Consider the following 14,945-nt stretch of genomic DNA (forward strand, 5'->3'; position numbering starts at 1 on the left):
AGCTGAAAAAGTAAGAAAGAAACATATTTTAACAGTTTTTAACTTAAAAATATTCTGAGTTTAGTTTATACTTTACATTAAATGTAAGAGTGACTAAGAGTTCATCATGTGGCCCAACTGGAGCTTATATGTGTCCATTCTTTCTGAATTAACTCAAAAAATCCCCTAGATTAAAATATAATTTATAAACTGATTATCTTAAAATGTCAGCTCTGACTGATCATTCTTCTGCAGTTGCAATTGACACATTCAATTGTTTATTTACCATCTCAACATGTATACTTAATGGCAATCTTAAATTTATTTTCACCAAATCAAAATGCTTTATTCCCTTGTTCCTGACCATCTGCAGTATCACATTATTATCACATTACTGCATCAGTGTTGCCCAGCATAAAATCCCCCAGATTGTTCTCAATTTCAGTCATTAGGAACTTGCTGCTCCAAGTGTGATCCTGGCTTATCATCATTCGAGAACTCGTTAAAAATGCAAAATCACATTTCCAGTTCAATTTTGCAAATTCAGAAACTATATTGTAACAGGATCCCCAGGTAATTGATATAGATATTAAATTTTAAAAATATTACCCCCTATACCCAATGAATCAGTTACTATCATTCCTTCTAAATCAAAACACTGAAGACAATTATTTTTTACCATCTTCATGTTTGCCAATCCAATTCTTCATTATTTTGCATCCAATGTACTTCCTACATCTTTGTTTTCTCTTCATTCATTTTTTTCACAGCAACTCACAGAGCATTCTTTTGGAAATATATATATAAAATTATATAGGTTTCTATTCTGATTGCATTTGAAGCTCTTCTGTCTGCCGAATTATATTCTGCATGATCTATCCCTAGCTGCCTTTACTGCCTACCACTCCAATCTCATTTGTTATTCTTCAGCTTCAGTAACCTGTTGTGGAAACATAGCCATGAAGTATCAGAAGATAAAATGCTTGTTTCTACTGTGGCCCAGTAACATGGCAGAAGTTTTTATCAGAAGACATATAATTTGACTGGGTGTCATGGTGCATGCCTGTAATCCCAGCTGTTCAGGAGGCTGAGGCAGGAGGGTAGCAAGTTCAAAGCCAGCCTCAGCAAAATCAAGGTGTTAAGCAACATAGTGAGCCCCTGTCTCTAAATAAAAATACAAAATAGGGCTGGGGATGTGGCTCAGTGGTCAAGTTACCTTGAGTTTAATTACCAATACCCACCACCTGCAAAAAACAAACATATAATTCTTCACTATCAATGACAGGACCTAGTGGTCTACTTTATGTTTCTTCCACAGTAATTTGCCCAAACTTGCACTGGAATGACCCAAACTATATCTGCTTTTTTTTTTATCAAGAAGACACAATAACAGGGTCAGCCAAATCATATAGATCAAGATTTAGGGGCCTCTAATACTGCAACATAGAGCACTTTCCTTACTGAGCCTCTGTTGGGGATGCAAATCAAGTCAAGATGGCACCTGACACTTTGCCAGGAGGAGTGGTTTGTGAAGTAAAGCCAGCGAGCCATTAAAATGATGAGGATCCCTTAATGACTGACTGCTGTATCTAGATGATGTTAATTAAGTTAAGCTGTGTGTAATTAGCTGGGTATATGAACCTCTGCTGTCCCGCAGAGAAGTGGCTCCTGCTACCTTGGGTGCCCGCTACTTTGAGTTCTCACTCATTTCCCGATGAGTTCACTCACAATAAATAGTAGTTCACTCCCTTCAACCTTCAAGTTGCTTGTCACCTCTGGTTATTTTGCCCAGCTGGACTATGGCAAGTGTCAGCCAAAAATGGCAGCTTTTGTGTCTACCAATATGTGATTCTGAACAAAATACCTGTGGGTAGAATACAAAGTCTCCAGAAAAAAAAAAAGAAATCTACCAGGATCTTCATCCTTTGTGGTAAGGAAATGCAAGATTCTCTGATTTTCTTTTATTTGAAGATTATAATAGCAATAACTTTTTTTTCTTTTTTATGAAGAGACCTCCATAGAATCTTCCTGTTACATCTAGCATATGAGTGGGCTGCTCTTGCAAATTTAGAGGATTCTAAAAGGTTTGAAGAGTTCAAATTCTTGGTGATATTCATCTAGATATCCTGATATCACATTTTATAGTTCCATTTTTTCTCAAATGGCATCCTAATCTTAGTTATGAATGGGGATGTAAAACATTTCTGGAGTTCTCTGACTCAAAGTCCCAAATCCTATGACCATGCCTCATTTGTACTTGTATACTGAAAAAAGACAAGGCTCTATTCCTCTGTTGACTTTCAACACAACTTAATAATAACCTGCCAGCTCTCTTATCTTTGGAGGAATTTCCCTCTCATTGCTTTTAAATGCCTGAATCATCACACTAACACTAAAATTCTCCTCACTTGGAAATTTTCCTAGGGGTCACTATGAGTAAAAGTTTGCAATTGGGCCACATAACCATGCCAACAACTTTCTGTAGAACTCATATCACTCATGATGGGTCCTCCTAGACAGGTGTATCATAGATGGCCTGTCCCCAAACATGATCTTAGTGTTTGTCACTCAATTTGAGTATCATTTATATAGTAGTAGTATCATCTTTGAAAATATGAAAAACATTCCAGAAATGATTTACACCTATTATTTACCTTTGAGTAGAAAATGCAAAGATTGGATTAGATCTTCATAAAATGATTCACGAGAAATATGTATAAAGGAAAAGGAAGAAGCAGGTATTGGCAAGCAAGACTTTTGAAATCACAAAGTAGATTTGGTACAAAGGAAAAAGAAGAAGAAAGCATGACTGAGTAATAGGAGTCACAGGAAATAGGACAATTCTAGAGCAAAGAGTACCCAGCAGAGAGTGGCCTTTGGAATGCCCTCACTAGTAAGACTGGACTGATACTAGTGCCCCAATTATTCAGGGACTGACAGCAGCCAAGAGAGTATGATTTTCACACAATTAAACAGTGGATCCAAACAGGTAACAATCTGTAACTCTTAGTTAATTTTGTTCCCAGTAGCATGTTCTGTTGAAGAATTTCAGAGAAGTACAAATAAGTGAACATCAGATCTCCCAAGTAAATGATTCCATGTCTGCTTAAATGAGAGAGCAAATAAAGAGAATAATCACTTTCCTTCCTTTTGTTTTTATACCTATGTTTCAGTGAATTTATATAGTAGTAGTATCATCTTTGAAAATATGAAAAACATTCCAGAAATGATTTACACCTATTATTTTCTTGATGGGAATTATAGACTAGATATTTCATTTCTTTAATGATCATAGATCTATTTTGATTTTTAAATTTTTAAATGAAATTGAGCTCTGGTGAGTTAATTTATCTTGGAATATGTGCATTTTGACTATATTGTAAGTATTTTTCAATGCCTATGTACATTATATCAGAATTATTGGGGCCATTTATCCTATTTTACAATAGCTAGTATTTATTTGGTCTCATAAATTTCATTTTTGGTCTATATGGGTAAATATTTGCTTATTGTACTAGACTTTTTCATTAATTAAGTTTTAGCTTTGTAGATCATTTTTACTATATCTTCAATTTCATTAACATTTGGTCATATGATTATATTTCCTCTTTTGAGTTTTATTGTACTATTTAGTAATTTTGTTTGAAAATTTTGTATTACAAGTGTGTTTATTAATTTTTAGTTTTGCTGGGCATGGTGGAACATGCCTGTAATCCCAGAGACTCAGGAGACTAAGGAAAGAGCATCCCATGTTAAAGATCAGCCAAGGCAACTTAACAAGACCATCTCTCCAAATAAATAAATAAAAAGGACTGGGGATATACCTCAGTGATGGTATTCCCCTGAGTTTTATCCCCATTGCCACAAAAATAAATACATACATATATAAATAATTTAGTCCTTACTTTTGTGTAAGATAAGCATTTAAAAATAAGAATTTTTCCTGTAACTAGTGCTTTAAAATTCATTTAAAACTACTTTTATATTATCCACTATAATTTCTCTTTTGATTTATGAGTGTTTTACAAATGTGATTGTAGAATTCAAAATATCTAAGTGTTCATATTACTGATCCCCTTATTGACTTCAAAGGTATTGTGATCGAAGAACATTTTGTACATATTATTTTTCAAAAATTTATGTTATGTCCTCATATGTGGTCAGCAGTTTAATACTTCATATATGCTTGAGAAGACGATCTAATATCAATTTTATGGAGGTAGGCAAATTAGTTGATTTCTAAGAACTGGGTTCATTTTTTTTAAAAAGTTACTACACATTTGTAAACTTTTCTGTATATGAGATACTTTTAATTGCAAGAAATATTTCAAATATCTCAGATATTTAGGATAGATTTCTCAAGTTCCTCCTGCTATCTTATGTGGTACATAAAATCTAAAATTGTTAAATTAGGACTTTTATCATACAAAATGATCTTAATAACATATTTATCTTAAGGTATATTTTGTATGATATAAGTAAAGCCATATAAACTTTATTTTGATTAGCCATACTTGTTTCTTTTTTTCCCTTTACTTAACATATTTTCAACTACTTGTGTTTAGGTTGGTCTCTTATTCAGAGCATAAGGGTGAAATTTTAAAATCCAAACTGCTACCACTATTTAAGCACTATATTAATATATTTATAATCATCCTGATTATATATACATCAAGTGGGATTTCTTAGTTTTTGGAATTTTATCATGAATTTTTACTTATTTATCCTACATTTTTATCCTGAACATTTTTATTCTGCATTATCTCTCAAAAATTTTGGATTTTGTTTTATTTACATTGTTTTCTTATTCAGTGTTTTTCTTTAAAATATTAAACTTCCTTTAAAATTTTTAAAATATAATCCTGATAATGGTATACTCAATTATTATATATTTGAGAAGGTTTATTTATTTTCACTTTGCTTTCAAATGATGTTTTGCTAGATATACAAATCTTAATTGGTAATGATGTTCTAGAAACATTCTACCCCAAATATAGAATTCTATCTTCAGGTTTTAATTGCTGAGAAATCTGCAATCAGTTTAATTATTATTCCTTGATGCATATTTGATCTTATATGTTTCTCTAGCTACTATGTATGTACTTATCATTTTGTTGTGCTGGCACTAAGTAATACCTCCAGGCATTTTCTGACTACTTTTAAAATCCCTCTCTTGAGTATGGTGTTTCTCAGCATTCCTAAAAGCCTCTATGTATTTATATTTTTGTTCTTACCATATGAATTTTAAATTGTACTTTGAGAAATTCTTTGTGGGTTTATATTTTAATACCTTCAGGAAAAGTTTAGATGGTTATATCTTCAAATATTTCATGTCTGCCAATTTCTCTTTTCTACTTTGGGATATCTGATCAGACACACATATTAGACATTCCCATTCTATTTTTCATATCTCCATTGTTATCTAATAATTTTGCTATCTCCCCTTGTCTCCCTATTTATTAATTTTATGGATCAAGTTTCTCTCCCTTCAAAGTGTTCTGATATAACATGGGAGTCTCTAATTCTATCCTACATGTAATACTGGTCTGAAACTTGTCTCCTATCTGTAGCACTGATCTTGTGGAATTCCCTTAGGATGATCCCACATTTTATAGGTGACTTACTCTTTTAGTGACAAGTCTCAGCTCACAAACTCTTTGTATGATTTGATTTTTGGAGTTTCTTCCAAATATTTTCTGTGGCCATACTTTTGCCAAATTTTTATGATTAATCTTTCCATTTTTTGCAATTTTAACTTCAGCTAAATTTATGGAGGTTTGATGTACACATCATAATGTCCAGTTATTTTAAATGTTCATTTCTATACTTTTGGGAAAGTAGTGATAGTTGTGTTAACATCGTGATAATCAAAATATCCCTTCCATCACATCAAAAATATCCCAGTTCTCCTTCATATTTTCACACTCTTTCCTCACTCACTAGCCCATGGCAAACAATGATTCACTACTTATTACTGTAGATTTAGACTTTTGTCTTGTGTAAAACTGAAAACAGACCCTTTGTGTGGATTATATTATATATAAAATGCTCCAAGTCCTGCTTGATATCTACTTACAATGAGACTTTTTTTTTCCTAAAAAGGAAGCATCAAGAAAAGAGGCTTAAGGTGAGAAATTAAACTGGAAGTCTAGCGACAGTTTCTCTGTATTTCATAACATCTGTATAAATAGGGTTCAAAAGATTGTGTTCGCTTTTATTTTCTTGTAAATGTTCATTCGAATAGAATTTTTTTTCTTTTTGGTGAATTCCTGAAATTCAGGGAGGTTTTTTTTTTAATTTTCTGATGCACTTTGTGAAAGTCAGTATATATGTAAAAAGATATTTAAAATGTTGAGTTATCATTTCACTCAAACACGTAAGTTAAGGTCATCTAAAGAAATTAAATGCGTTTATCTGTATGAAGAAAATCTTGACATATTTTCATTTTGGTATTATTAAAGGACTCTGAACAATACACTTCCTTTTTTTTATTTTAAATCCTGTTTCCCCCTTAATAACCTTTATGTGGTTGACTTTTTTGTTGGGAAACAATTCCATTAATGTTAGTTGTAGGTAATGTAAAGTTTATGTGGGTTATAAAAGCCATAATACATATACATTTTTGAGAAGTCAAAATTATTTATTTGTATATCAACAGCATAAATTAAATTGGGTTATAAGAACGTGCAGTTGTATTACTTAATGGGTGGGCTCTGGAAAAGTGACATTTTAAGTATCTGCATCACCTAAAAACAGCAGAGTTCCTTGTCAAGTCTAACTGGGGAGACACCTAACTTCCCAGAGGGGTCAGAGACAACGCTGGTGGATTTGTTTGTTTTTTGAAAGTAATTTGAAAACAATCTGTGAAAGGAAAAAGCTTTTTAGAGAGAAGTCTTTTAGCTCTTAAGACCCTCTAGGTTAGGAGGTATCTTAGGGGAATAAATCGCTAGAGTCAATACCCCGGAAAAGACATTTCATGCCTAAATGAAAATCTTGTTAAATGTTATTAATTTTGACTTAGAGCACACAGCAGCCCCCTGTGCCTTGTATTCCCTTATTAGGGATTCATGTCTTATCAAATATCTAATTAATCTCCTAGACATCATTTGTTCTGGCCAACTTTATCTCAGCTGGTCCACGGGGAAAACTCCAAATATTCTCTGTGACAAAGCTCCCTTGAAGATCTTTTTAATTGTCTAAATTAACTGCACCAAATTTGCATGTCAAACAGTAAAGGGCAACCTGAGATAAAATGTAAACGTTTTAAAAGCCCCCAAACTAAGCACTTGATTTGATAACTAGGCTTTTTAATGTTATGGAAGACAACTGCTCCTTTCCTTTTCAAAGAAGGCTGATCTATGCAAATAGTGAATTGGAAATGCCTAGGTCCCCGGAGCCGTCAAATGGCCCTCGCAGGTTATTTGAATATCAGTGGCGCTGCTTCTGAAAAGGTTCAAGGATGCTCTCTGACTTCTTTGTGATTACTCAGTGCGGCGTCTTATTCTGAAGAAAAAAACTCAGGAATAATTAAAGGCTGGGATCAGGCCTGGGAACACATTTGGGACAGGAATCTCATTTAGACAGTCTCTTTCAAAATAAGGCACAGTTAAATTGACCAGAAGGCAATTATTGAAATGAAAATTATTTTCACTCTCTTTGTCTTCTGACCACCAACTTAACAGCACCAGTTTAAAAAGAGGGAGAAGGGAGGGAGAGAAAAGAAAATTGGTCAATGAGACAATTTTTGCAATTCGGAAAAAAAATGTTAATTTGGAAAATAAAGTACATATTTGCAGAATAAAAATATTTCTAAAAGGCTTCCTACACAATAGGAAATACAAGAGAAGTCATCACCAACAGATTTTTTTTTTCTTTTTCGATTACTGTCCTTGGAAATTTGAAGATTTTAATTCTTAGAAAAGAAAAAAAAAATTATTGTTATTAACAGTCATCAGAACTCCGCTCTGAAAAGCCAAGTAGTGAAGTAGCGATTGAACAGAACGAAGGTCCCCAGCGGGGCGTTTGCAATGTGAGGTTCAGTGGCTTCTTTGCTTCTTTTGCTCGCTCCCCCCACCCCCACCCCCGGCTTCGGCAGCCCTGCTCTTCCGCAGGGAAAACTCTATTCTATAGTTTTTCTTCACTTTGGCCATTTTCTTTCACCGCTCAAGCCGTTTCTAACGGAGACTCTTCGCCCCTCATGCTCCTTCGGGGTTCATATCTGGTCTTGGGGAGAAGCTGGCAGAGGTGCTTTGGACAGAAGCGCTGCAGGCCCAGAGTGTGCCGGGTAGGTTTTGGGGCCGGGGGCGGGCGGCGTGGAGGTGAGGACGTGGTGAGGGTTCCCGAGGAATGAGGGCGCCCGGGTGTCGGGTCCAGGAAGCTTTGTTTCTCCTTTATAATGAAAGCAGATCAAAGGGCCTGGCTGTGCAGGTCCCGCTTGCCGCGCAGCTCCCTCCGCAGGCCAGTGATCAAGGCATCTGCGCCCTGCCTCTGCCCCGCGGGTCAGCCGATGTCCATCACCGCGACTCCCGAGAACGGCGGGCGGCGACACAGACCCAAGTGTCCTGCGGGGAGACCAGAGTGCGCGGAACCTGAACCCGGTGGGAGCGGGACAACCGTTCTTGGCCGAAACCAACCTGGGAACACGGATTCCAACTGCCTCCAGCCCCTCCCTCCTCCGTCCCTTCCCTCAGCCGTAGGCATCCCAGGGGCGCGGAGAACCTTGACCCCAGTGGGTGGCGACCAGCTGAGGCCGAGCAAATTGGAGAGGGCGTCCGTGAGAAGAGAGAGTCCATAAGCGAGAACACTAGCTGGGTCCCCAACGGAGGTGGGGCCGTGCCTCCCCAGGGCCACCTTGGGGCCCGGGTGGCCTGGGCCTCTCTGGCTTCGCGACCCAGAGGAGGTGAAGGCCGCCGCCTGAACCCGGGCACAGATGTGGAGGTCGGTGCGAGGCTGGAGGCCGTTGCACGGGGGCCCGGAGTCCCTCCCGACCCGGGGTGAGGGAAAATGCGATTTCGTTTTAGCGGGTTTCTCAAAGTTTTCTGTTCCGCAGCTTCTAGGGCAATAGAGGAACCAAGACCCAGAGTTCCTCGGCCTGCGCCTATCCATCCCCAAACTACACCCTCCCTCGGTGCTTTCCTTTCCGGACGCTGCTTTAACCCCCTGGAGTGAATTGGATCCTTCCTGGTAGGAAAAAGGAAAGGAAAAAATTTTTCTTTATGCAAAGTAGAGAAAACATTATTTTGATGAGATTAGATTGTGCACCTGAACGGCGTGTCTGGACATTCGGTCAAGTCGTTGCAAATCGTGTAAAATTGAATTTCTTATTATTCAGATGGAAACTTTATTTATTTTAACTCTAATCTTATTTGCATCTATTATCTGTATTCACCAAAGCTCTCTTCCACTACAAAAATGCAGATGAAGTAAATCTCACATAAATCCCGCCCATTTGGGTAATTGGTATACTAAGTGTTTATTTTAAGTGAGAATAATTTAGCTACAAATTTTCTTAAGGAATAACATTCTTAACACATTAAAAAAACTGAAAACTCTGATTTGCTTTTATGTTTGACAGTAGCTCTTGATTCCCACAAGAGGAGCGTGGCGAGTGCGGCTCGCTGGCGCCATCTAGAGCTCCAAAATGGGAGAGCCGCCCTGTCTGCCTGGAGCTTGGCTCTTAGCGTGCGGAAACTGGCTTTTCCTGTGAGCTGCAGCAACACAGCGAATCAAGCAAAGAAAAGCGGGGTTTTGTGTTCTATCAGGGAGCGAGCTCCGCTACTGGGGGGCACTGCTTAGCGGCAATTTCAAATTTTCTAGCAACCTACTTTGTACCCTAAACCAAAAGGAAGCAGGAAGAGGCTGGGGTAGAGTGCTGGTTTAGGGAAATGGACAAGTTTAGGGTGATGTCCTTGGAAGCCCGGCTCCGAACCGCACCAGAGTTCCCGGACCTTTAATTCTTCCCACCCCCTCGGGAAGTCTTTGGAGCAGTAGGGACAGAGGTTTTGTGTGTCTCCGAGTGGGGGAAGGCGGCTCACAGGCAGTGCGGCCGGAGCGTGCATTTCTCTCCATTCCAAGCAATTCTTGGCATTTCATTCCGAACCTCGCTTCATTATTACTGTTACATTCTGGGGGTTCTGGGGTTCTGTTAAGTGTGGTGTGAGGGAGGAGAAAAGGAGAAGGTGTCGAAAAGTTATCTGCTTCCTTTTCTGCCAGCAGGAACCGGGATTTAGGAGCCTCAATCAGAACAGCTCTCAGTTGCGTTTCCCAAAGCTAAGTTCCCTCGTTTCTATTTGTTCCTCACAACTTTTAAAAAGCATTTCTCCTTTTGATCTTAAAATGCTCCCAAGGCCCGCAGGTATTGCATGCCTTTCTTTATTTCTTTTCAAGAAGTGGTAACTATAGCAAAGGTTTCTTTTCAGAAAACCTAAATAAGATGTTTTAGTATCCTTTAGCTACTGGAGCTAAAAATGCAGCTTTCTTCCTGGTCTTAAGCACAGGGTGTGGAGGATGTGGCCTTTTTTAGAGGCCTCCGCCAGCGTCTTGGCTCGTTGGTCGTTAAGTAAGAAAAGTGATATGGGCCAAGTGGATTTTGAACTCTGAGCTTCAGGGCTAAAGCATACCAAAAATGTTCCATGATTAAAATTGGGAAGCCTGCTTCCAGCAGTGGGGACTTGATCTGTTTCTCTGTCAGCAAGCCGTCTCATGGAAGAACAGTAAGAAAGGTCCAAACCTTTCACATAAAAAGCTTTCTTCAGATTGCATCTGTATGATTCAAAACAAGATCGATTTCACATTGCAAGGTAAGCAGACCTGCCGCTACGCTGCAGCAACCTCTTACTATTTTGTCATTTATTAAAAGAAATTATAAGTAATTCACTATGTAGACATTCAGATAACTTAAGTCCTAACCTAGCAGCCTGATCGTTCCTGGTCATTTGTAAATCGACAGCACCTCCTACAGGAATCAGTTTGCTAGTGTTACGTTAAGTGTTAGGCTTGGGGCAAAAGGATTAAGGGGATGTCCCCCAAACATGTTCTATGCCTCTCAGTGCAGTTCCAGGCCTATGGACACATCAAGAAATGTCTACATGTACCCAGATTCCTTTAAAAGAACTTCTCTATTAAGGGTAAGAAGAATGACCAACCTCACCAGATGGATTTTCACAAAATTGTCACTTTGGAGTACTAATTTTGCCTTGTAGTGGAGATTAAACCTAGGGCCACTCTAGCATAGATTAAAACCCCAGCCTTTTTTTTTTTTTACTTTTCTGAGCTGGAGTGTGGCTAAGTTGCCCAGGCTAGCCTCCAACTTGTGATCCTCCTGCCTTAGCCTCCTGGGTAGCCACTGAACCTAGACTGTTGAGGACTTTTGTTTGGGTTCTTAAATCATATTAAACTTGGAGGATTCTTCTTTGGCTTCTGTACTTAGAGGAATCTCTACACATACAATTAGACAGATCCCCCCCTTTTTTTGAGGTTCATCTCTGGTTTTTACATTTCAAAAGCAAAAGTAGAATTAGGTGCCTAGTATTTTTATTAAAAAATCACTTCCCCCCCTATATCATTAGGGTGCACAAAGTACACTAGATAAAACCTCTTTAAAGCTGTTTATTATGTTATGACTGTGTGAAAATGCTTCCCTTCCATTTTTAAGTTTACGAAGTTAGAATGCTAGCTTTTGGGGGTTGTTTAGCACACACTTGGGTGACCAAGGCTATAAGACAAACAGCAAATTGACATCTTTCATAACTATGTAGGACTTTTTCTCTAAGAAAATTTTTCTCATAAAGAAATAGCACTTTATGGTTTCTCAATCTTAACAATGAAGATTAAATCAGAGATTTAAAAATAAACAAACAAATCCTTACCCTAAGTACATGTATAAAGACATGAATGGTGTGACTATACTTTGTGTACAACCAGAGACATAAAAAATTGTGCTCCATGTGTGTACTATGAATTGAAATGCATTCTGCTGTCACGTATAACAAATCGGAATAAGTAAATTTAAAACACACACACACACACACACACACACACACACACCAAAAAAAAAAAAAAACCTAACAGCTATTTTAAAGTTAAAAGTGGACTGCACTTTTGTGAAAGTCAAAGTGAAAAGAAATATGTATTTCTTTAATTCATTCTTAATTACAAGATTCATTTTTAACATTTCTCTTCATGAGTACTATATTGGTTCAGAAACCATTTTTAAAGCACTAAGTATTGCATAGGTTTTGATATTATGAAAATTATAAAGTCTAAGAAGGTATAAGATAAAATAATCACTACAACACTGATGAACTTAAGGTGTAAATTATTAGTCTATCAATTTCAAATGCACAGTTATTAATATATATAATGTGAAGGAATGGGGTCTTTGAGATGAACTGTAAATTATGAAAGAACAGTGAAGAGGAATTCAGGTTCCTCTCCCCTCCTCTAGTTCTCTTAATCTAAATAACCAAAGTATTCCTTACCACCTTAGTTTCTTTTAAATTGTAGCACACGTGTTTTCTGTGTGTGCAGACAAGAATAAGAGATATGTATCAGACTACTTGGAATGATTTTATTTAACTTTTCTTTCAAATTTACTTTCTTACAGAACCTAAGAAATTGTGACTGCCAACTATCAAAACCATCTAATCAATATTTGTTTTGTATTAAATGACAGATGTCTTTAAAAAGTAGAGCCCTAATATTATGTCCATCATATGTGTTTTTGAAATTGCATGTTACTTATGATTTGTGCTAACTTTTTTCTAAATCTTTCCTTTGAAATATAGGAGAATTTATAGTTAAGTTTAAATATGTCTTATATTCTTATACTCATGAAATGTATTGAAATAGTCCATATTATTTCATTTGGGACATAATCTAAATGCTTGATATTTTTAAGCAAAATCTGATAATAGTTATATGCCGGTAGTAGAAAGGCCATCTATGGTAGGTAGGATGGTCCTTCACAGATATACATGTCTTAACCCCAGAACCTGTACATATTATGTTTCATGGAAAAGGAGGATTAGGATTGCTAATCCATTGATTTTAAAATAGGAGATTATCCTGGATTCTGCAGGTGGGCCCAATGTAATTTCAAGGGTCCTAAAAAAGTAGAATGCCGAATATGGAAGTGTCTGCTACTTGACTCCCCTTTGTTAGTTTTGAAAAATGGAGGAAGGGAGCCAGTAAAAAGCTGCAAAGGTGAGCAAACAGAATTTTTTCCCCTGGAGCCCCCAGAAGGAACACAGTCCTGCCTCTGCCTTGATTTTTATTATGTTGTTCTAAGTTTGAGGTAAAATTCTATGTTATTTCTATGGGAGCACAGAAAGCTAATGGATCATCCAAATGTAATTAGCTTACTCTGTAGAACAAAACACCTGAAAGGAGTTTAAAAGCCTTAAAGAAATATTGATAAATATCCCTTGTTTAATTCACACTAGTGAATTTCAATGATTACACTTTGCTTCAAGAAATTCAAATCTTAAAAGTAATAACAAATTTGAATTGACCAAAAAGAAAATCAAATTATAACCATTCAATGTACTGTCACTCTTTTAATTTGTTTCAGAACAAAGAAAATGTCAGAATTATATGGAGCTTTATCTGGTACAGGGGCACAAGAAACAGTTAACAACAGAAAATACTTCTACATTCTCAAAATACATTACTTACAAATATTTGCAAAATTCATTCTTATGGTTTTATATTTGAAATGACAGTTTACAGAGATGGAAAATTAAAATAGAGCTTTATTTATTACAAAGATAATAGTACATAATTTAGCCCTTACTAAAAGTGTTTAGTAAGAAAGTGGAGATGCTTTTATTACTAGGTAACTGTTACATGCGGTCTCTTTATTCTCTCCCGACTTCTGCTTCTTTCTCTGTGGGTCCCTTTGGTGTGCTTATCTCCGGGATGCTCCCTGTGCATTCTTTCTCCTCTGTATACACTGGTGCCATGGCTCCTGCTGTCATTTCCTCTGCTGCGCTCTTCACTGGGACTCTGCTGTGGCTGCTTCCTTATCTCCCTTTGCTTATAACTACCAGGACTTCGGCTTCGGCTTCTCCTACTCCTCTCATCCCTGCTACAGCTTCTGCTGCTCCCCTCTTTTTTTTCTGATCCTCTCTTCTCTGGGCTGTGGTGGTGGCTTTTGGACCTGTGGCTATCAGGATAGCTCTGTTTGCTATTCTCTCCGGAACTCTCTTTTTTTAAAGACCTAGACTTTTCCTTGACTTTTTCCTTGTTACTATGACTATTAGAAAGTTTTTCATGAAGTTTTCTCTTCTTAGACTTGTCTTCTTCAGAATCACTGTTATTTCCTGAACATTTGTGTTTCTTTCTTTTCTTCTTTTCTTTGTCACTCTCACTACTGCTTTCTGAAGCTGTACTGGAGGAAGAGGAGGAGCAGGAGGAAGAGGAAGAGGAGGAGGATTTGCTTTTATGTTTTTTGTGTTTACTTCTGTTCTTCTGTAACTTTTTCTTTTTTCTATCTTTTTTCTTTTTTTTTCTTTTCAAGTCTGTCCAATTTCCTGTAATTGGGGAAAAAATAGTAGCAAACTAAAAAGTAGCCATTTCACCAACTATAAAATTGTTAATGGATAATATGCTTTCTTAGAAGCTACTAAAAAATGGTATCCATATATAAACAACTTATTTTATTAAACGGCAAATCATTTTTTTCTTTTAAATTGTTCAAGGCATGTTTACATTATATTTAAGTAAATAAATGTATTAAGTCAATTCTCTGATTGTACTTCATCAATGGAAATGACTATTAAATTCTTACTGGGTTAGAATTTGAAATTATTTAGTACTCTAAAGGTATAGTAATTCTGATCTAAAGAAAGCCTGTGAGGGATGGGACTGTGGCTCAGTGGCAAAGTGCTGGCCTCGCATGTATGAGGTACTGGGTTTGATCCTCAGCACCACATAAAAATAAATACATAAAAGTATTGTGTCTATCT

General features: G+C 36.9%; 1 pseudogene; it reads right to left on the bottom strand.

The window, feature by feature from the left end:
- Positions 1-13,588: 13,588 nt before the first annotated feature.
- LOC144252982 (corepressor interacting with RBPJ 1-like) overlaps positions 13,589-14,945 on the bottom strand; it is a 36,048-nt pseudogene continuing 34,691 nt past the window's right edge.

The sequence above is a fragment of the Urocitellus parryii genome, unplaced genomic scaffold (genome assembly GCF_045843805.1).
Source record: "Urocitellus parryii isolate mUroPar1 unplaced genomic scaffold, mUroPar1.hap1 Scaffold_79, whole genome shotgun sequence".
Classification (NCBI taxonomy): Eukaryota; Metazoa; Chordata; class Mammalia; order Rodentia; family Sciuridae; genus Urocitellus; species Urocitellus parryii.